Raw genomic sequence first — 22,048 nt, 5'->3', positions numbered from 1 at the left:
CGCTGTGATTTGAAGCATGATATAAATAGTTTAAGGAGGCATTAACTATGAAAGTGGTGACAACCATTTTTTCTCAAAATCTATCAATGAGATAATAATATATAACAATGACTAACAAAAACATTTATTTTGTACAAAAACAAGACAAACTTAATGAAATTACGTTATATAACCCCTTTTAGCGTAAAGAAATATCTAAGGAAGAATTATTGTCTTGCAAGACAATGATTATTAAATCATTAACATCACATATTCATTTCCATGCTTTGAGATAAAAAAAAAAGTGATTGAAGTTATTAAATAATGGTGCTATTACTGATGTATATAATATAAATCAATTTTCATTAGATTCAATTTTTGTAAGAAAATTACACCTGATGTCCCTTAAATAAAATATACCTGAAGGACGCCGTTTTATGTATATTTTTAAAACTAAACATTTATGAAAATCAAAAACATTATTTACTAATATCTTTTGAGATATACGTCTAAATCGTTCAAAACAAATAAACACCCCACACTCTTTCGATAGTGAAGTCAAACTTTCACTAGCCATTAAATACAATTTTAGTGTAATGAAGGACCCCTGGGAGTACCAGGTAGAATAGGGTACTTAAGAGGGTAAACATCCCCCATTCACCCGTCACACCCGCACAACATCCTGTCACACTCGCGCAAGACCCAATCACACACACAACACCTGCGCATACCCACAAAACACCCCCGTCACACCCATATAACTCCTTCCTACCATCACAACACCAGCATCACAACCTCACAGCACAACATCACACACGCACAACACCCCATCACACCCACAGAACACCACCATCACACCCGTACACCTCATAAAACCCACATAACACCCATCACAACAGCACAGAACTCCATCACACACTCACAACACCGCCGTAACACCCTATCACACCCGTACAACACCCCCGTCACACCCACACAACATCCACTCACACCTACACAACACCTTTGCTCTATACCACCTGTTACTCGCATGTTATGACATTTTTCGAAAAAAAAATATTTGTGACGAAGATATAATCTTCGTGACAAAGAAATACAAAAATATGGCAATGAAAAAATTATGGCTGTTAGCTATTTCATTGTTATTTCGGATTTCAAACATTTCGGTTGAGCATCACTGAAGAGACATTATTTGTTGAAATGCGCATCTGGTGCATCAAAATTGGGACCGTATAAGTTTTACATTATGACCCCTGGGTTGAGGCCTCTGCTGGTGGACTGTTAGTCCCCGAGGGTCTCTACAGCCCAGTAGCTCAGTACTTCGTTACTAGCTTGAAAATACGGATGTATATTTTATTGTTGTTATAAAATTTAGAAATTAATTTCAAAATTAAGGATTATCTCCCTCATGCATAGCTCTTATCCTTAAGCGTATTTGACTCCACTTTTTTGGCACACTGTTTTTCCCCTTTATAACTCTAAAACTTCATTGTTATTTCAGATTTCAAACATTTCAGTTGAACATGACTGAAGAGACATTATTTGTCGAAATGCGTATCTGGTAAATCAAAATTGGTACCATATAAGTATTACATCAGCACTAAAATTAAGCAACAAACTATAAGATTGATCATTGTATAATGAATGCACAACAATCACACTCAAAATGTGTTCCTTACAAAACTTTATATGGAAATAAAGGAAAATCTAAGGATGATGAAATGCGAAGATAACGAACAGTGATCATGTCATAATTCCTATAAGCGATACAATATAGAGAGTTGGACAAACATTGACCTCTAAATATATCATAGATGGAATCAGGTGGGTAGGAGGAGTAACCATCCCCTGTCGGCCGGTCACACCTGCCGTGAACCCTATATCTTAATCAGGTAAACGGAGTAATCCGTAGTCAAAACTAGTGTGCAAAAAACGGCCTAACAATCGATATGAAACAAGTCAAACAGCGTTTGACCCAATGATAGTGTGTATTAATCGTTATAACGACCATAGAATTTGCGAAATGCTGATTTTAAGCGAGACTGTTGATAATTTTATTGAATTATTTCATATGTGTGATTTATATTGATGCTCATAGATAAAATAAAAGAAGGGATTATTGAGATTTTGAAGCATGAGGATTTGTAAAGCTATACATAGACACAGCCTCAAGTAATTTCAAGATTGAACCCTTTTGTTGATAATTCCGAAATTGGCATAAAGGTATTCTCTTGTTCAATGTCAACATTTATTCTGGCAATGTAAATACATGACTTCTGTGTGCGATTTGCTAACGATTTTAAAAACACGATTTAAAAATAGATAAACGAACATTTACACATACCAAAATATCATTCTGTTCATTAATATTCTTACTGAAAATCAGGAATAATGTAATAAGGATTAACTTCCGGTTCAATTGCTGCATACAAAGCTAACTAAAACATCATAATGCTTTTTTTAAAGAATCGTCCTTCAACAATAAATTCTATCATAAAATGGAAATAGTGCCAATAATTTTATCATACATTGATTTTGATTCATAAGATGGAGCTCATTGAGGTGAAGACAGAAATTACAGGAAACTTACGTGTTTATACATTTAAGTACACTGTATACACTATATATAAATCCTTTAATATAACTATCTTTCGAAGTTTAAAAATGAGGAAACTATATTTGGTACAGTGGTGATGGTGGTGGGAGTCGGTATTCAGCATGATACTAAACTGAAAACTAAATTTGTCTGAAGTCAGTCCTATTTTCTACCTTCCTTATCACTGCTGTTTGTTTATTTAAATAACATTTAAGTAACGATCATGATCAGGCAATTTGAACTAAATCTGGTAATTTAGAAAGGTAATAGATAAGAGAATTTTGTCAAACAGTAAGGAAATGGAAATATGAATTTAAAAAGATAAGAAAGAAATGAATATTGTCAACAATTCAACTCAGCTTCGAGGGAAGCTAGTTCCCTCTGCTTGAATCTTATCTAACAATGTGGAAATGCTAAGGATTCACAGGGCTGCATGTTTGATCGGTAGAAGTTGACAATATATACTTACTGTCTAAGTAAACAAGTTTTACATCTCCTGTTTACAGAAGCAGGATAGGTACATGTATCGCCAATTGAACCTCCATAACGCAAATAATATTTTTTTTATTTTAGGAAACAGAGCAATAGACGTAGATATCCGAATATAATGATATTTGTTTTAATTATTGTATAACCATGCAAGAAACACAATCCGCGACAAATGTTGGTAAACGTTCAATATTTCGGGAACTTCTTTGTTTGCCTAGAAATACGTGGCCCAGATCCTGCATTGTATTTAGATACAAAAATTATTGGTATGTATAGGTTCGGTAAGATAGCTTATCAGGAACGCAAATCATGTCACACCGGCGCAATAAACACATGTGTGCATTGCAATAGAAGTGATTATGATATAAAAATCAATGACAACTATATAATATGAAAATAGTTTATCTAACCATTGAGACAATCACACTCATACCAAACAATGGTATGCTCAAAATTACTTCAACAATGTTTCTCATTGAAATGGAACAATGAGTAAAGTTCTAGGTTTTGGTTTTAGAAATTCATTTGATATCAGATAAGGTTTTATAAGGTTCTAAATTTGGTGAAATAGAAATGTAGTGGGGGAGAATTTTATCAAACATTAAGAAAATGGAAATATGAAAAATAAGAAAGAAATGAATATTGTCAACAATTCAATTCGAGGGAAGCAAATCGTCTCTGCCTGAATCTCACATAACATTGCGAAAATGAGAACGATTCGCATGACTGCATGATTGATCGGTAGAAGTTGTGTAATTACTACCTTAGTAAACAAGTTTTACATCTGTTTACAGAAGCAGGAAAATTACATGTATCGCCCATTAAACCTCCACAACGCAAACAATATTTTTCTTTATTTTAGAAAATACAGCAATAGACGTAGATATCCGGTTATAATGATATTTGTTTTAATTATTTTATAACCATGAAAGCAGCAATCACAGGCCTCACGAGCACCAGAGTCGACTCGCCCGCCAGGCCTCAAGCTCCTCAGAATTGACTCGCCCACCAGGATTCAAGGGCCCCAGAGTCGACTCGCCCGCCATTTCCAACAAGGGATGGGGTATACAGCACTGTCTAATAAGTTTTTACTCTGAATCTTGTATTGTGAAAGAAGCCTATTATGCTTCACTAGATATCTATAGAAATGCAACGTCACAAACTAGGATCTCGACACATCGTCTAGAGGAATTTACCCATAAAAGCTTTAAAAATTGTGTGAACAAAAACGTTCAATATGAAAGGTCACTATCTTTGGTACCCAGCACATCTACATGAGATGATCATTTATCGGTACTTGTATGTCAAACATCAAAAGACAAATTTTACATCTGTTTTACATCCGCAAAAGACATTAAAACAGTAACAGGCCGGAAAGAATTCACAGAAGGTATCGATACAAATTATTTTCTTGAAGTCTTCAAATATCTTATTCACCTCTTTCTTCGTTCTGTTTACATGTAGTATTCTAGCAAGAATTTACCATGCACGTACGTAAATGATGTTTTTAACTAGTTTTTTGCTTATTTATTTAAACAAAGCAAATATAGAGTTCGTTTAAGCATTCCAGCTATATTTTCATCAGAATTCTGTTAGAATAATGGATTTACATGTGGAATAACACTGCTAAGGCGATTGTAACACAGCACAATTAAGATTCCAGTAAGGAGGCGTGTCCCAATCTATACAGGGATGTGTATTTGTGACATCACACATTAACAACAAAATATCACAATCAAAACACCAGGAAAATACTTAATGTTTCTAAATAGCACGGAAGTACAACACTACACAAAAACTTACCATTCAACGGGAATTTTGTGTTGTTAATGTAATCTGACACCCTGATATATCGGCAAACATTTGATCACGATGCGCTTGTCATCATGCCATCATCATGATAGTCTGATGCATTTCATTTGCAAGAAGTGGTGGATCAACTATTTTTTTCTTCATGAAAAACTAATTTACACTTAAATGGAGAAATGTTTGCAGATATTTATAAGCCTGTTAATTTTAGAACAATGCCTTTCTTATAAATTCTCTGAAATATTTTCTATCTATACTGTAGGAAAACAGTAATGCTTTATTGTTCATAAGTTGGCAGATGGGTGGGTCTTACAAATCGATTTCTTGCAAGAGCGTACCCTCAAAGTATCACAATGAGTAAACCAAAGAAACATTAGACTGTTTGAAAGGTGCTGCTATCCTGATAACATTTTAGAAATTACTTATTCATTTCAAATTAAAATAAAATATAAACCGACAAAATATTCAACACGTGATACAATATAATTTCAACAATTATAAATCGGAATCTCTAGAACTCCGCAACGTTTTCATAACTACAGAGGCTGTTAAAAACGTTCATGTATTAAAGTTTGAATTTCAACATCATTATACCCTTACAATATTGAAATTCACTGATGACTTCAATATCACAGGCATATTTTCTAAAACCACCTGACGCCGAATTACGTGATCAGTCTAAATATAAAATATAATCGTCCTGAATATGTATTTGTAGTCGGTCATAGTTTGATCCAACATCAGTAAAGTTCCGAAATATTCCACCCGTCCTAATTAAGATGTTTTTCGATAGCATATTTTTGACAAAATTTCCGCTTGCCACCTTAAGTTTGCGGCGAAGGAACGATAACTCTGTGTAGAGATTGAACAATATACATAACAGATTCATGCACGTTCGAGTTGTCTTCAAACAAATGATAACGAACATATTGAAATTAGGTAACGTTGCTTTTAAATGCAAGAACACAATAACCAATAGTGTGTTTAAACCAACTACTTTGATATGCACAATATTTCCCATATTTTGCCGAAATTTCAATGACTAGAAATTAAGAATTATTTGCATTATCTCACGTTTGTATCAACAAACATTTGTGCTCAAAATCGGAAATGAAGTGCCGGTGAACATATGAGTCTTCTCGCTATCGCAAGCCGACTCAAAAAACCATGACATATTTTGATAAACATTCAATATTTCGGAAATTGGTATTTGCCTAGAACTATGCGGGCCGGAGCCTGTATTATAACCGCCAACCAATATCATTTCTATATCTAGTTTCAATAGGAAAGCTTAATTATCGGGAACGGAAATCATGCCACACCGGCGCAATAAACACATGTGTGTATTGTAATATAAGTGATTGTTAAATAGAAATCAAGGACAACTAAGTGCTATGAAAATAGTTTATCTAACCATTGAGACAATCACAAACATGTATACCAAACAATGGCATGTTCAAAATTACTTCAACAATGTTTCTCATTGAAATGGAACAATGAGTAAATTTCTAGGTTTGGTTTTAGAAATTCATTTGATATCAGATAAGGTTTTAAAATTCTCTAAGCGAATCTAGTTACTTTGAGATAGTGTTTAAACATTACCATTGTATTTGTTCATCCTTTAAATAGGATCTGTACAATATTGCTATATTTTTGTTCTGCATTCCTCCTGTTGACACATATGGTCATAATGTTTGAACAATTTCTGAGATTGATCACTGTTCATAATATTCGCCTTTCATATAATGCATGAGTAAAGGCAATCACAGAAAGACCGGAAGGATTGCAATATACATATAAGTTATCAAATTATGTTTATGACAAATGGGATGAATTTGGCTTCCCTGTCGTCAGCTTTCTGAATTTCATTATTATCATCATGTGTCGATGCCAACAAGAGTAATCAATTTCATAAATCCTATCAAGAATGCAAAATTAAGAGAAGTACATATGGGAACTTCTAGATCATTAAAAAAAACAGTCTTTGAGAAATTCGAAAGACGTTCAACATTTCATAGGGGGGGGGGGGTCTTATCGTAAGCCTTTTTTTAAAGAAACCACGAAATCGGTTCTTGTGAAATGAAATTATCTTTTGCTGATGTCGCTACTGCACAATACTGGAAGTGAGTAGCTTAAAGAAACGCTAATATGCAGTACCAACCCGTGTGACGTCATAAGATTTTGCAAAATCAATGATTTATTTAGATTTATACATAATGAGAACATAAATTTTGTTAGAGTCTTTTCCAATGATTATTGTTAAAATTTGAATTATTTCAAAACTTTAATTTATATATGAAAAGTCAATGATACATGTATGTCTCAAAATATTAAATCTAAGGGCATTAATTCTGTTTTCATTGAATTCTTTATCAAGTTCATTATGCGATATATATATATATATATATATATATATATATACATATATATATATATATATATATATATATATATATATACATATATATATATATATATACATATATACATATATATATATATATATATACAAACACTTTGTTTTATTTTGTCGAAGTATGTCTGGAATCTTAAAAATGTGTGATGATCTATGTGTTTCTTTGACAACGTATTAGTATTAAATCTAGGAAAATGAAATAAAAACACGTTCTAGACTTTTTCAGATAACAATACGAGTATGGAGTTACACTGAAACAAATATCGTAAATGCGGATTTTTTGATTAACTTAATAATATAACGCGTAACAAAAAATGTATGAGTTGTTTTGGATAGAGGAGACACTGCACCAATATTTTTGAGCTACGAACGCAATTTTTAGAACTCTCCAGCTTACCGTGACAAATTACTCTATAATTTAGTAACAAAGTGAAGATGTTCACATGCATATTCGTGTAAAATAATAACTAATCGAATACAGAGAACGAAACTAACGAGGATCATAACGATATCACAAAGATGTGATTCAGATATCCTTGGCCTAATTAATTTTTCTAGGACGGAGGTGTTCGGAATATATGACCTTCTGATACAGTGTCAGTTGATATATCAATCAAATGTTATATTTTTATCGTATCACTCGATATCTATATATGACATCAAATGTCTTCCTCACGATGAATTTCAATGCAAATCATAAGAAGAAAAAATTCTTTGCAACATCTGCTAGAATAAAAAAAACTGCAGAAAAGATACAGTCTTTCCTGGGATTGAAATACTTGAAATACTCATTTCATGTGAAACCTTCCATGCAGAGAGATCGTGGTCTAAAGACTCAAAATAATATCCATAATACGTTCAAAGAATATAGTATACATCAATTTTTAATTTTATAATGTCGAGTCATCAGGATGTACTACAAAGCTAGACTAAGGATTTTATAATTTCTAGACATCAACAGATACTGAAAAGCTAGTCGAGGGGTTTTATAATGTCTCGTCATTAAGATATACTAAAAGCTATACTAAGGATTTTATGATTTCTTATGACCAAAATGTACTGTAAAGCTAGACTATGGATTTTATAATGTCTAGTGACCAAACTGTACTGCAAAGCTAGACTATGGAAACTATAATGCCTCGTCATTATGAGATACTACAAAGCTAGACTGAGGATTTTTATAATTTCTAGACATCAATAGATACTGCAAAGCTAGTCGAGGGATTTTATGATTTCTTGTCAACAGGTAATACAAAACTAGTCTAAGGATTTCATAAGTTCTAGTTATCACGAAGAACTACAAAGCTAGCCTATAGATTTTATTATTTCTAGTTATCATGAAGAACTACAAAGCTAGCCTATAGATTTTATTATTTCTAATCAGCAGGAGGTACTACATAGCTAGTCTAGGGAATTTGAGAAAACTCACTCATATAAGATTGATCGATTGAATGTTGTTTAACGTCCTCCTCGAGAATATTTCACTCATATGGAGACGTCACCAATGTCCGTGAAGGGCTGCAAAATTTAGGCCTATGCTCGGCGCTTTATGGCCATTGAGCAGGGAGGGGTCTGTATCGTGCCACGCCTGCTGTGACACGAGACCTCGGTTTTTGCGGTCTCATCTGAAAGACCGCCCCATTTAGTCGCCTCTTACGACAGGCAAAGGGGTACTGAGGATCTATTCTAACCCGGATCCCCAAAATAAATATAGTAAATAGTTAAAACAGTTAACATTAGATCTTTTTACAGGGACTTATACGATTCCCATTGCAGTAGAGTAAGTTTTTTGGATATATATCTTGCAATACATACAAAAAACATCGATGGTAGACGTAATGCAAGGTGAAGATAACGAACAGTGATCAATTTCATAACTCCTATAAGCAATACAAAATAGAGAGTTGAGCAAACACGGACCCCTGGATATACCAGAGGTGGGATCAGGTGCCTAGGTTATCATAACATATCTGAACATATAATAAGAGACTGGCATTGTTGTCCATTGATTGTATGAAAAGGTGAATATAACAAACAGTGATCATTTTCATAACTCCTATCTATACAACATTCCTCCTGGGCCCCTGATCCCACCTCTGTTATACCCAAGAGTACGTGTGTGTCCTACTCTTAATTTTGTACTTTTACAGGAGTTATGAGATTGATTACAGTTCGATATTTTAAGGTTTTCACATAAAATTATTAGCACTGTCATTGGCAATTTTGTATTATGTTTTCTAGCTCAACCTGAGCAGTTCATAGGCAATTACAGAATAAGAAAATTTCGGCTTTACATGAATCAAAGGTTCAGTATGAAATTCATTGATAAAATCTAAGTAGGAAAGACTTGCAGCAGTGGAAGCTGAACATTGTTGGTTCTTAAGTACCCATGAACCGAGGTTACCAGATTTCATAATCATAAGAATTGCAGGTTTGATTGACTAAACGTGTAACCTTCAATCAATTAATACATCAATAGGTAGATCATGGTAAGATTCAACTCAATCATCATCTTAATGTTTTATACCTCTAAGCGTTTTTTCCTCACTGCAGGCAACATGGAATGACAGACAAGACAAGCACGTTAAATTTGAAGCTGACCATACAACTGGCGTATCACATATATATATATGAGAAAAAGGATTTACTCGTTCGTTAGAGAGCGATAGAACGGTTAGAAAATATGAATATGGGCATACATTTAGCATATATTTGGCTTATAGCTGCTCATATCCCAGGTAAAATAAAACTACAACGCAGTTTTGGAAAGAAGACATTCAAACAAGAAAATACATAAATTAATGCTTGATAAACAGGTTTTTCAATGAGCCATTGAAATGTTTAATGTTAGTCCAAATATTGATTTATTTGCTATGCTAATGTACACGCAATATCATCAATTAGAAAAAAATATAAACACTGCGACTGTAAACCTTTCACAATATATGTCTTCTTCTATTTCCTGCTTTGGATTGAGATTGTATTGTTTTCTCTCGTTCTGTATGATAATATCAGTTTTTCCGAAAATGACGTTAGATCAAGCAACAAGTACCATATACATGTAGCTGTTTTTTTTAAACGCAGGAATTGTATATCTGTCAAAAATCGGCTATATGATACCTTTATAATGCCAGATTGGCCACCACATTCTAGAGATGACGAAAAATTCACAAATTGGGAAACTTTTAACCCACTGATTTCTTTAAGATCTGGAGATCAATCCAAAGTAGTTACTCATTGGACGAAACTAAAGACATATTGTTGTCTTCGTCAATAGAAAAAATAATATGTGTGTTACCTATGTAAATGGAAGACATTCTGTGGTGGACCGGAAAGTGATTCCTTTTACACAATTGTAAATCATGTTTTAGAGTTATAAAGAATTGTGTATGCTAGTGGTCTTGAATTTTGAATATTATGGTGTCAATACAGCAAGGAGTGACTCATGTTGATGCTGTTCATCATCGTATGAAACAGCATGCACTATTAAAAGGATTTCTTAAAGGTGCTTGATAGGAAACATCTTTTCCTAGATATTCAGGAATTCCGGATGTCGCAGTTGTACTGGACTGGATGAAATCATTTGGTTTTGACGAAATTTGCCTGGGTTTATCGAAGTTGAAGACAGTGCCCGATATGATTTAAGCACTTTGAAACAAACTTGACCGGTAACAATCTGGAATTGACTGATTCGTATTTAGAATCTAGAATTGACTCTTTTCTTAAAGAAATAGTTTTTTTTTTAAATTTAATTGTTTTACCGGGTCATGAGCACGGATAGTTTTGTAAATGTTACGCATTTGAGGAAATACATTGGCATGTCAATGCATTAACTAGTTACCTTTGGCATGCTTGGGACAGACTTTATAAAAGTGTTCTGATAACTAAAAATACCCTGTTCATATGTAATGATGTATATATTTCCTTAAGCACAAGACATATTATCATCAATTAATTTGTATTATCACAAAACGGCACTTTTCCCAGGTTCATGACACGGGTTCGAAAAAATGATATAAACCCGTAGCACAGGTTCATAATTATGCAAATTAGGTACGTTAATCATTCATGCGCCACCTGAAGAAAACAACATGTCATCCTTTGAAATTGTTAACATTGCCGGTAAAAGACTTTGTTTTGTCACCAGGGTTGTTCCAATGGGATTTTTTGTCTTTTATGAAGTGAAAATAATTTCAAGTTTCTTGAAACTCTGTCGTAGCGACGACGTCACAATCAAATTGAAAGCAAAACAATTCTGTGACAGTCGGGTTGTGAAATAAACAAATAGAATATATTGCGTTGAAGAATACTTTTGTGATAAATCGAATCTTACACTCGTGCCTATGACATATGGAATTTATGAAATTCGTTATTGAATTTGAATATTTCCCCCACCAAGGCTCGACAAATATTAAATTCTGTGACGCATTTAAAGCTTGACAATTTCATATGGTTACGTAATAGCATGTACAGTGATGAAGTAGAATTGGAAATTATACGAGACATGTACCTGTAAGGCTTAGTAAGCTGATATTTGATTGTAATTCAAATTAAGTATTAAAATGGAATGGATGAACTGCATGTTTAACCTTTTTCCTACCCTTCGTTCAAGTACATTTCGACTTTTAATTAGACTTAAACACTGAGGCTAGATACACTGGCGTTATCTCATGTGATTCTTCCATTCCTTTCCAATAGGTTTTGTATAATTACAAACAACACTTTACAGGTAACTCTCGTTTAATTTCCAATTAGTATGTACCTTTCACGTATAGATACAATTAATATGTATTTTTATGCGAGACAGAATGTATAAATCACGTATAGATTAAGTTAATATATGCATGTACTTAGGCAATAGACATATATAAAATTAGCAGGTACCTTCTTACGTGAGAGAATGTACAAATTACATAAAAAGTGTTATGTACTTAGACATATAAAGATTTGCTGTGTATGTTTACACAAAATAACGTACAAATCACGTATAAGTACGCGAGAGAACGTACGAATCACGTATAAGTACGCAAGAGAACGTACAAATCACGTAAAAGTACGCGAGAGAATGTACAAATCACGTATAAGTACGCGATAGAATGTAGAAAGTACGAATGATTAAATTACTCTCGAGATAAAATACTTATATTTTCCCGTGTTTCGATAATATAGCGGGAAAATGTTGTATTCACTATTTGTATTCAAATGATATAACCTGTATAGTGGCATGATCCATGGAATGGTGTTAAAGTTCTCACCAATAGAAATGTTTAGTAAGGGTTTTTAAGAGCAGGTTTTGTTAATGTAATCACATCTAGTCGCCGATCTGCACGGGTTAAACGAAATGGACGACGAGGCCGTTCAAAGACAAAATCAACCAAACTTTACATCATGCGAATAATGATAATTCTCTGAGAAGTTTTTCAGAACTTTGGGACAGCAGATTATCAGATGTGCAGAAAAGTATTAACAATAACCAGAAATGTATAGCTGAACAACATGAAGCAAAATTCGAAGAAGTTCTGTCTGACAGGCATAAATTCAAGAAAAGGGAAACGAAGAGCAGCACAAGCACAAGTCAACAATAAACTCAAGGACGCGAGTAAAGAGCTGCAGGATCACAAGGTGGAAGAAGCGCAACAGAGAATAGCAGAAGGTTTGGATATCGTTAAGAATAGACAAAAATTTACCAGGCTTACGGATTCGTCTGAGGCAGGGTGGAGAGTTGTCAATGAATATGTGAAAAATCCAATCACATCGGACTCGAAGGATGAAAAGAAAATTAACAAGGTTCAGGCGAAAGTGGAACGAAACGTCAAGGACTCAAAACGATTTACAGTCAACCTCTACAACAACGGGAATCTGGAGATCGGGGCATTGTTACTGCTGTAACAAAAGAGGACACTGGAGGAAAGATTGCACAGAAAAATTGAAAAAGAATAAGATAAGTGAAAATTTTGAAAATGGTAATCATGGCAATTAAGAAAAATGTAGGTCGATGGCGTTCGATAGGAGCAAATAGCTTTGTTATTGACGTTTTAAACTTTGGTTATAAGATGCCTTTGGTTACTACACCGGGACATATTGTATTGCAGAACGACAAATCTGCTGTTAACAATGAGCAGTTTGTGTCCAAAGAAATCAAAAAGATAGTAGAGAAAGGTTGTATTCTGAAAGTAAATAAAAATACCAAGGACAGTAAACCCGTTGGCGGTAGCAGGTAATAAATTCAAACAAAGGCTGGTTTTTGACTGCAGGCGTGTCAATCCACATTTGTTTAAATTCAAACACAAGTACATGTATGAGGATACCAGTACGTTTAGATATTTTTTTCAATCGGGTTATTACTTTTTTGCATTTGATCTAAAACGTGCGTATCATCACATAGTTATGCATGAGTTAGACAAAGAATATTTAGGTTTTGAATGGCACGACAAGAAGGTAACAAAATTGTTCTGTATTTAGATGACGGAATAGGGGGTTTCTCAAGTTTCATAGATGAAAAGGTGGTTAGTGCTAGGTTTCAAGCTCACATTGTCATGATTTTTTAAAATCAATTTTATGATTCATTTCTTTAATGAATAACACAAAACTATTTAAAAGCAATTTCTTCCATATGTATATACCCAGTGTGTCTATGGTGAGCACAAATCTATATATGACATTTTCTCATGGAATAATCTTTGTTCACTTTTTTTCGCATTGAATTAGTTTTTTAGAATTAGTTTTTTGTACAAAAATATATCAATTGCTAATCATGGGTATGAAGCATGCGACTCCAATTTGCTATTATGTATGGGTTGTATCTATTCTATGAAGTTTATTTCATGCGCATTAAAGTTTGAAAATTTTAATTCAAAATGTGCAGTCAGGGTTTTTTAAGGGTCTGTAGGGGGTCGGAATAAGGTCCCATTCCCAATGCCAAAAATCAGATATTTTCCCCAATTTTTGCTTTGAAATTCGCAAGGAGGGTAGCCTAATCATTCTTAAATCTTCTTCACAGGCCCACAGATTACAAGTTTGCTTCAAAACTGTTAAGTAAACCTAATTGTTGGTCTCTGCTTATTTGCATGAGGTAAGCTTTAACCAAATTGAACATGTTGAAAGTTAGAAGGAGCCCAATCATACCTTAAGGTATCACACCGGTAATTGTCCAATCAAAATGAACTTAGTCAATTGTAGTTCTATATATTTAAAGAACTATTTTTTTTCCTTGCGCGATTTTTCTCATTTCTTCTTCTTCTTTTCTCTTAATTTTTGTACCCCTGATTAGGACATTTTGTGTAATTTGTAGAAATAACCAAGTGTATACAAAGGAACTATATTCTGTTGGTAGCTGAGGCTACTTCCTGAGGTGCACTCCGGCTGTTTACACACATGTGAAAAACACGTGGATTTGAGGGTAGTCTTGTTTCCGGGTAATTTATTTTCAAAAATGCCGCGTAGGGTATCGTTTTTCTGGTGTCGGCAGACGAGATAGGTAACATAGAACGTGTCTGACTGCGTTATTCGGCGTCAATTCTGTAACTGGTTTTTAAATATTTTTCCCCTCCTTAGTAATATATAGTGAAAATAATTACCGATGTGATACCTTAATGCACTATGTCTCTATTTTCTATCTTAATTTACACTATCTCCCTATTTTCTTTGAATGAAACATTTTTTCCCAATTTCGATCAAATGTCGCTATTTTTCCCCATTGGAAAGGCCTAGGCCTTTAAAATCATGACCTTAAAAACCCGGCAGTAAAACCACCATGTGAACAGGGCATAACTATTATTGTAAAGTTACATAAATGTGTACATAAGTATCTTTGCTAGATATGATGTTCAAAAGCTTAATTAGTTTTTTAATTGCTGATTAGATCACCTTAGTGGGTAAAAGGATTGATAAACTAAAATTTTGAATTTTTTGAAAAAGCTAAGAGACAGATGGAAGAGCTTGAGACATACCATAATACAGTCTATCATAACATGGGTGCATGAAAATCAGGTTCTAGGGCAGATGTAAATAGGTAGAATATTGATGATTCATGTATGTCTTATCTGGTACATGTAAGTTGTAACACCCTCTCCATTACTGTGCATTGTGACAAAATTAAATAGTACATGTATATGAAGTGCAGTGGTTCCATTGAATTTGAACAAATACTGGTACAGTTAGAAGTGGTAGGGAACAGGTATTACTTGAATGTACATGTCTACTAGATTTTTTGTTTTTAAAAAACTTTCACTGTAATTTCAGTCAAACATAATTTCGCATCAAGGAGAACAAATGGCTTTGACATAACAAAGAAATGACAATATTCGTTAAAAATAGCATGGTACCAGGAGAGCTAGATGCCTATATTCCCCAAAATATGAGCCAGTCCGAAAGAGAGTCTACAACAGGTGCAATACAGCTCATTAAAAATGTTTTGAGAAAAGGTATATATACAAGATTTGATTTGCACCTTTAGGAGTATAATTAATGATTTGTATTTTGACAGCCTCCAATTAAAATACAGCAAACATATTGTGGTACTATAATTATGATATATTTTTCATAAAATATTTATGATATCTGTATCACTTTGAATCTTTAAAAATGATAATTGATATGTGAATTAAGATTTACAGCTGATAAACACTTATTTTTTAGGAATAGAAATTATGATTTTCATCTAACTATACATTTATTGCTATTCATTGCTACCTTTTACGAAGACGTTTTATTAATTCCTCTTCTAAATAATTTTTACAGATTTGTCAGATAATGTCGTGTATCATGATCAACAGTTAAGGTCATCACAGATAGACCAAAGCTGACATGGAATGAAATAGTAAAACGAGACATAGAGTTTACAGGATTGGATAGGATCAATCCACTTGGTCACCAAGTATAGAAAAACAAATTTCGACCTCAACAGGACACCCAGCCCTAACCCCTCCGAAAGGATTAATTTGGCCTGGATAATCAAAATGGAGTTTTGAGATTGATCGCTGTTCGTTATCTTCACCTTTCATGATGATGGAAGCTCAGTGAAGGTAGATGCTGGCAATGAAGCTCTTTAGCAATAGAACAAACAGGCTTAACATTAAGGATATGCGGGACGATGATCACGTGATGGTTGCAAATTTATTATAAATTTAGAACCGGACGCAGCGTAGTTAAGCTTCCCGAGAAAAATCCCAATACTGTACAGACACACTATACGACGTCATAATAAAAAAGTACGTCACGACGTTGCATCGCGGGGAAAATGTCATCATATTTTGTTGTAATTTGCTACCGCTGTCAAGTGTTTTGTGTAAATCTGTTGATTGAATTCTTGTCAAATGATAATTTTCATTTTATTTCATAGTGATTACAAGTCTCTTTTTGATATATATACATTGCATATATTATATATATGTATAGTATGAGCCACAATCATTTTGATAGTATAGCCTACAACTCACCGAAATCGCTCCTACATGCACATGCAATTTGCATCTCTAGGCATTTACAAAAAGAAAGTCAACCGTCTGTAAACACTGACTCAGTGCAAGTGTAAGATGATGATCGTTTGTTGATATTTACAATAATAGTGTGAAACTAGAACTGGGCACACATTTCTCCGAACCTTGCTTGGGAAACATACACGCTATTCAGGTGCTTTTATAATCGATCCTTGTTTGCGAAAAATACACCCCCCTCCTTATGACGACAATCGTTACTTTTGGTCAAATATTAACGTCCATACTAGGAATGTTTAATTTTTGCATGCATTTTCATGTAAATATAAGTACGCTTTATCTCTGAAACTAGGTCATATTACAAATCATTTTTACTATCTTTACGAAGCACTGCTGCGGAAATGATAACTAATTTAAAAAATATGACACACGTCGGAATTTATGCGAGAAGCAGACATGTGAAAAAGAAAAAGGTGCAAAGTCACAACATGTGCGATACATAAATACCTTGAAAAAATAGCATGGAGACGATCGAGTCAAGCGACACTAGCTAACATGGCCGCGGAAATGCTGTTGATCTAGTAAAGGAAGTAGTAGCTCATATTGACGTTAACCCATGGTTTGAAAGAAGATGTATTGTGTAGAGCTAGACTAGACGTTTTGTTCGAAGCCATGTTTAAGATATACATGTATATTTAAAAAAAATTTAATTTGTTTCCATTAACTCAATTTTTGTTCCGTAATTATGAAAATTCTAAATATTTCAATAGGTTCAAAACAAATATAGTTTCTAACAATGTATTCCAAAACAGGCAAGAAGAATTAGGCTGCCCCCCCCCCCCCCCCGTCTTTGATAATGAGCTTGCTTTTTTTTTAATTTTGTAGTGGAAATAAATTGAGACTGTCCCATCCCCCATTACTTTTAACAGTAGTTGTACATGTGTACATGAAAAGAATATAAGCTTGAAAGTTATTAATAACAAATATTTCGCCAAGCCTAACCCCAAGTGAACATATCAATGTATAACTTCAAGGACGCCTACCTCAAAATGAAGATTAGCTTCACCCCTTCATATTTCTACAGGAAGTTGGGTATATGAATAGCTTTTAATTGCAGTGTTTGCAAAAAAAATCATTGACAAGTTTTTGAGCAGTGCTTCATTTAGTATCTGGACTACCCTGTTTTTGAGAACCAATTTCCACCCCAAATCCTTAAATTTTCCCAATTCCTTATTATATGGTTATGTTTAAGCATTTTATTATTATATATTTTATATTTTACATATATTCTAAAAAAAAATTTAAAAGATATAGATAAAAATTCCATCAAATTATTTTTTTGAATTGAAAATCGGAATAATCTTGTAAAATTCACAATTTTCGAAAACGGGGGTAATTCAAAGCTTATTATCTCCCTTGTATACCTAGAAAATGGCCATGAAATTTATACACATTGTACAGGACATCCTGATGGTGCTTCATGAAAAAAAGAAAAAATATTCATTGACGAGTTATTTTTGGCCACATCGCCCCGAATGTCCTTAAACATGTTTATATACTTTTTAGCTCAACTAAGCCGAAAACTCAAGTGAGCTTTTCTGGTCACCTTTCCCTTTTGTCCGTCTGTCTGTAAACTTTTCACATTTTCATCGTCTTTTCAAGAACTACTGGGCCAATTTCAATCAAACTTGATATACATCTTCCATGGGTGAAGGCGATTCAAGTTTGATCATAAAAAGGGTCACGCACCCTTCAAAGGGGAAATTATCATGAGAATGCAAAATCAGGGTGGGGTCATTTAAAAATAAAACTTTCTTCTCAAGAACCACTGGACCAGAAAAGTCTAAATTCACTTAAAAGGTTCTTAGTTTGTGTAAATCATGGTGTTCGGGGCTAGAGTGAGGTCACAATAGAGGATCAATGTTTTACATTCAGATATAGTGCATGTTCAAGTTTGTTAAAGTGGTGGTCCATAGGGATTGGGTGTGGTCACAATAGGGGATCAAAGTTTTACATGCGAAATATATACATGGGAAATCTTTAAAGAATCTTCTAAAGAACTAGCTGCAGAATTGTAGCTCTTTGAGAAGATATTGGGACAGATCAGAAAGCTTAAGATCAACCCCTTATAACTATCTTTGATTTACGTCCCACCCCTCAAATGACAGTTGCATGGTTGATTCCCTATATCACTGCATTCCTGCATCGCCGACTCATAAATTTAATGTTAAAAATCCTAACATATTTTTCCACTATACTTGTTTCCTAACATACTTTCCAATATTCTCTGAACCCATATATGACCCAAAAAACTCACAGCTTCAAGTGATTTTTTGTTGTTGATGTAGTCATATTAGGTAACCAGTCAATTTGAACCCAAGTTCATTTCCATACTCGTACTCATTTTGAAACATAATGTCTGTGTGAACTCATAACCCCACAAATAATTTTAGTAAAATATTTTGGATGAAATCATCCTATTTCGGTTAGATACTTACTATTCAAATAATTTTAGTAAAATATTTTGGATGAAATCATCCCATTTCGGTTAGATACTTACTATTCAAATACGTTTGAATATTGAACTAATCTCATAGCTTTCTGATGATCCCTATTCCCGCCAGTCTGTATTAGTTATGAGATTGATCACTGTTCGTTATCTTCACCTTGCATTGAAGAGATTGACGGTATATAAGTTACACATTGAAGAAATCGACGTTATATATTTGTATGCGTCTATTTCATCAAATATTTTAATTTAAATCGTACTCTGACAAAAGGACACATAGATGTATATGCAAGGTGAAGATAACGAACTGTGATCAATCTCATAACTCCTATAAGCAATACAAAATAGATAGCTGGGCCATATATAAGATGGAACATTACTCGTTATCTTCACTTTTCCATCAATGATATGGAAGGTGAAGATAACGAACAGTGGTGAATCTCATAACTCTTTAAGGAATACAAAATAGAGAGTTGGGCAAAGATGAACCCCTGGATATACGATCGGTGGGACCAGGTGTCTAGGAGGAGTAAGCATTCCCTGGCGACCGGTCAAACCCGCCCTGGGTCCTATAGCTTGATATATTGAATGCTTAACACTGTTTCTATCCAATTGAGACATCATATGGTGTTGTGAATAGTACAGTCATCGATAAGAGAACGGAAGGTGTAAAACATAATCCAATCAAATGATAGCTCATTTTGTTCATGTATGCATACTGAAAGATTTTACATAGTTTGTAAGAAAGTGGTGCTTATGCACGTGGCTTTCTCTATTTTTCTTTTCAAAGTTTTTGACAAATTGGAACAAAGTTAGTAATACGTGTATTGTGTAAACAGATCAACAACTCCCATGATAGAATGATTTGTATAACTCATTGAATCTATAATGACGATTATTGTTGATGTACCATTCATTATACAGTACAATCAACATCTGGTTAAATTGTATGAAGTTTTGATTTTCAAAAATCCAATTTACAAACGGATATTATCTTTAGTATTTACTACAATTGGCATTCAATCTATTTTTAATAGTGCTAATTTCACTTTCATTTGGAAAATAAATGCATGATCATATTAGCCTCTTTTACTCCGTAAGACTCTGTATCATAATATCATGTTCATGAATTTTATATCCCTTTTAAGTGAACTAGAAAATTGTAGACTAATATTCACACAATCGCTTGGCAGATATGCTTCAATGAGATTGTTCTGAGCATAAAAGGCCAATATTTGCAGATTTGTATAGTGCATATAGTTAAGTTCTTTACTTCTTAACTTCGTATTTCTGATAAGAGCTACGAGATTACTTATTGTTTCATTATCGTCACCGTTTCCTCATTGTACAGTATTAATTATCAAAGAAATATTAAATGGGAGAACCGGCGCTCTGAATTCTCGGCAGAGGAAATAAGTGCTTTGACATTAGGGAGGAAGGATAGACCATGCTTAAACAAATACACAGGAATGGGAGCACTCTAAATGATCAAAATAATGAACTCGGTACTGTACCACTGCAACTTCCGGAGAGAAAGAAAAACAGCGTGAGTACTTATTGAATATCCCTACTACAGTCTTTACAAGACTATTTATCATTTCCTGAATACGAATTCAAATTCAAAACAATAAATTGCATGCATCACTCACTTTCTGTTAAGTGAACAACAAGAAAGAAATTTTATAGAAAAAAATAAGGAAGTAGATCAATCTGAGAATATATTCAAAACCAGGTTTTCTCATGGCAAATGTTACTATTTGGTATCGTTTTAATTACATGTATATGAATAACTTTAAAACGATATCATACATATTATAAAAAACTGTTTTTGAAAAAAAAATAACTGCACCATTCATTTTACCCCGACCAATTTTTAGACCTCCTGAGAGGAAACCAATAGCCACAGTATTTATCGGAACTACTTAATACTTATTGTATTTTCTCAGTACTTATCAACAAACATCAAAATCCACAGTACAAACGACAATAAGAATCAACATGTCACTGTACCAATAAAATATCAATAACAACAGTGAAAACACCATTAATCAGAATGCATCAGTACTGACAGAACAATAACAGTGATTATCAACATTTATCAGTAAAACATATCATTCTTGGTACACTTTCCGTACAGCATTTTAAAAAACAATCCACGTAGACATAACTGATTCCTGCTCTGCCATTATTGTAAACTCCTCTGTAATGTTAAAATTATGACATCCAAGTAGCCATTACAGAACTTAAAAATGCGTTCCTTTAGTGAAGAGATTGTGTATCCTTTCAATTGTATAGATGCAAAATATCACATCTCTATCTGATTAACTATGGGAGGAGCCCACACTTCAAGAATATTGACATAGTATTTAATAATGCAGGTGTGAAATTGCTGTATATACAACCTTATGACAGCATACAACGTCCATAACTGTTGATCATTTTAACTTTTATATCCCTATCCTTGCTTTGTGATGATATTCACTAAATTTTTATGAATCTTTTATTTGTCTATTGCTGACAAGTTAACAATAAGACATAAAATAAGCTGGTATATTCAAGGGTCCGTGGTTATCCACCTTTCTATTTTGTATTGTCTATAGGAGTTATGAGATTGATCAAAGCTTGTTATCTTCACCTTTGTAAACTATGAAATACTTTTCATTTGCTTCTCTTTTTTTTATTAGTTGTAACATATTGATTATCATGCATAATCTTCAGTTGCCTTTGCAGATGTTAAAACACATATGCGTACGTGTGATAATGCACGAAAGGTAAATATAACGATCAGTGATCAATCTCAAAATTCTCATAAGGAA

The 22,048-nt window shown here is 33.6% G+C and overlaps 1 protein-coding gene across 50 annotated transcripts in view; it reads right to left on the bottom strand.

Moving 5' to 3' along the window:
- The window catches only part of LOC125659436 (leucine-rich repeat-containing protein 15-like), a 615,079-nt gene that overhangs the window by 280,657 nt on the left and 312,374 nt on the right, over positions 1–22,048 (bottom strand). The gene's annotated exons all lie outside the window — the stretch shown is intronic.

The sequence above is a fragment of the Ostrea edulis genome, chromosome 9 (assembly GCF_947568905.1).
Source record: "Ostrea edulis chromosome 9, xbOstEdul1.1, whole genome shotgun sequence".
NCBI lineage: Eukaryota > Metazoa > Mollusca > Bivalvia > Ostreida > Ostreidae > Ostrea > Ostrea edulis.
The sequence above is the reverse complement of the archived record's forward strand: the minus strand, read 5'-3'. Positions and strand labels throughout refer to the sequence as shown.